Source organism: Engraulis encrasicolus, chromosome 9 (assembly GCF_034702125.1).
Source record: "Engraulis encrasicolus isolate BLACKSEA-1 chromosome 9, IST_EnEncr_1.0, whole genome shotgun sequence".
NCBI lineage: Eukaryota > Metazoa > Chordata > Actinopteri > Clupeiformes > Engraulidae > Engraulis > Engraulis encrasicolus.
The window spans coordinates 3603378-3605877 of NC_085865.1; the positions used below are offsets into that span (position 1 = coordinate 3603378).

General features: G+C 37.5%; 1 protein-coding gene across 1 annotated transcript in view; it reads right to left on the minus strand.

The window, feature by feature from the left end:
• The window catches only part of prex2 (phosphatidylinositol-3,4,5-trisphosphate-dependent Rac exchange factor 2), a 381262-nt gene that overhangs the window by 268780 nt on the left and 109982 nt on the right, over positions 1–2500 (minus strand). The window lies entirely within an intron of this gene.

Consider the following 2500-nt stretch of genomic DNA (forward strand, 5'->3'; position numbering starts at 1 on the left):
ATCTTGTACATAGTTGTCCCTCATCTAAAGCAAAAAAATGAGAATTTGAACATTTTATTGTTTTGCTAAAAATTAGTCAAACTTACATACGTATATGCTAAATATGATGTATGCCCTCATTTGCATATGTAAACATCAAAATACAAGAAACATCCAATACATTTTTTTCTTCTCTCATCATCAGTAATCATCTGAGAAAGTTTCATGGTGATAGCTATCATTTACAATTTTTAGCCTATTCACTTGTAGTAGTCTTACCGTAATAATACAGTATATTTATGCTAATTATGGAAATTGCTCAAAGTGAAACTTTGGGAAACCAAGCTAAATTCTATCCATTAGGCCCATAGATGATATTCCTGCAATAAAACTTTAAGGTACTCAACATTTCTGGGTTCATGAAATCACAAGATCAGAGAATATGGTAATTTACATAGACAAAACCATGTCTCAAACATATAACCTTGTGCACACTCAAAATTTCTCTGAATTTTTTTGGGACATTGTAGCTGTGAAAAGGTGTCTTTTTATATGTATTAGAGCAAAGAAATGATTCAACCGATGCTTCAGCCTTTGTATAGTCATATAATAAGGAAAATTCTAAAAACGCCATTGATTTCTACACTGATGACTTGTTTCCTCCCTCTTTGTTCATCAGGATGACTTCCATTTCTTATTCTAATCATGTGTCTAGGACCACTGTGCCATGATATCAACAAATATATTGCAATAACAGAGGAAATGCTACCTGGGTGCCCTCACAATATGCTTCGTTGGCTATCGCAGGGGTGCCCTATTTATTTATATAATATATTATATTTTAATACTATAAATGTTTATATTATGAATATTTTAGGTCTGCTGACCATGGCCTGCCCCAAGACACAAAATACAAAAACCAGAGTTTGAAAATTACAACAACAATGTACATTATAATGTTGAGTATCTCATGGATCCTCTCGGGGTCATAAATGACCCCAGAGGTGTTTTGATTATAAATCCCACATAGATGGTCCAAATCTCACAAAAATCATTCACAACATGCACAACATATGTATTGACAAACTCATAGAAGGACACTACAACACTACACTCCATCACACCACACCCCTGCATATTACCACACTGCATCCCTTCACATGATGCCACACCAGACTACTCCACTCTATAAAGCACCAAGAGCTGTATGACCTTTGACCCCATGGGTGACACTCACTGCTCTGCTGCATAAAGTGGGTGAAAATCCAGCACATGCTGTTCTACTCAGAACCCTAATGTGATGTCGTTGATGTTTAAGTTACAGCAGCCAATGGAACTGTAGCATTGGGAGGATGGCCAGCTGTGGCAGCCAATGGGATGTAGAATTGAGAGGATGACTAGCTGGGGCAGCCAATGGTATTTTAGTGTTGGGATGGGCTGATGCAGATGACTGTGTGGGATATTTGATGTATTTTATTATTATTATTATTATTATTATTATTACTATTGTATTTCACTTAGCTGATGCTTTCATTTATTCAAACTATTATTTGTCAGGGTATTGATTACAGTCCCTGGAGCAGTGTGGGGTTGGGGCACTTCAGCCATGGATAGAGATGTAGGTAGAGGTCAGGGGGGATTCGAACCGGCAACCCCCAGATTGAAAGACCAACTCTCTAACCACTAGACCACGGCTGCCTGTATTTCATGGACTTGAGCAAGTCTTAGAACAAGAAGAAGGGGAAGATGAGGGGCAAAACATGGAGTAAAAAGACCTTTATTGAGTAAGACCATGGAGAGAGACCTTTACCCATGGGCCATTCTTCAGCATCATGAACCCATATGATATGTGTGTGTTTGCATGCGTGTTTATGTATGTGTTTACCAGCTGGTGTAATAACAGTAGTGCTATGGTAGATTAGTTACACTAGTAGAACAGTGTGAATTTTGAAGCTACAAAACGGATCATGGATCATAAGATGATACACATGATAGTATGTATGATTTGTAGTGTCATAGAGATCATGGATCATAGAGATCATGGATGTTCTGACCCGTTTTTCTTCTAGCAATAGACAAGATTAGTTATTTAAAGGGACACTGTGTGAGATTTGTGGTTGTCAATTTCCAGAATTCATGCTGCCCATTCATAAATGCTCCCTTTCCCATGAATAACATCACCATCAAATTCTAAATATTCATACATGAAAAATGGGGATCTTCTCCATGGTCCACCATTTTGAATTTCCAAAAATAGCCATTTTTAGCTGCAAAAATGACTGTACTTGGAAGTTACTAGAAAATATGTGTTTATTACTCAGTAAACTTTCATGTAAAGAATATGGCAATAGGCAGCCCAGTTTCAATGATCAGCATAGTTGCAGTACACTTTTTTGACCATTTCCTGCACAGTGTACCTTTAAGTGACTAGTAAGTCAACAAAATGAGGAGTGGCAGAGATGATGGATCATGTGAGGTGATGGAGTGTAGAGATGGTTGATGTTCTGACCTGTTCTTCTTC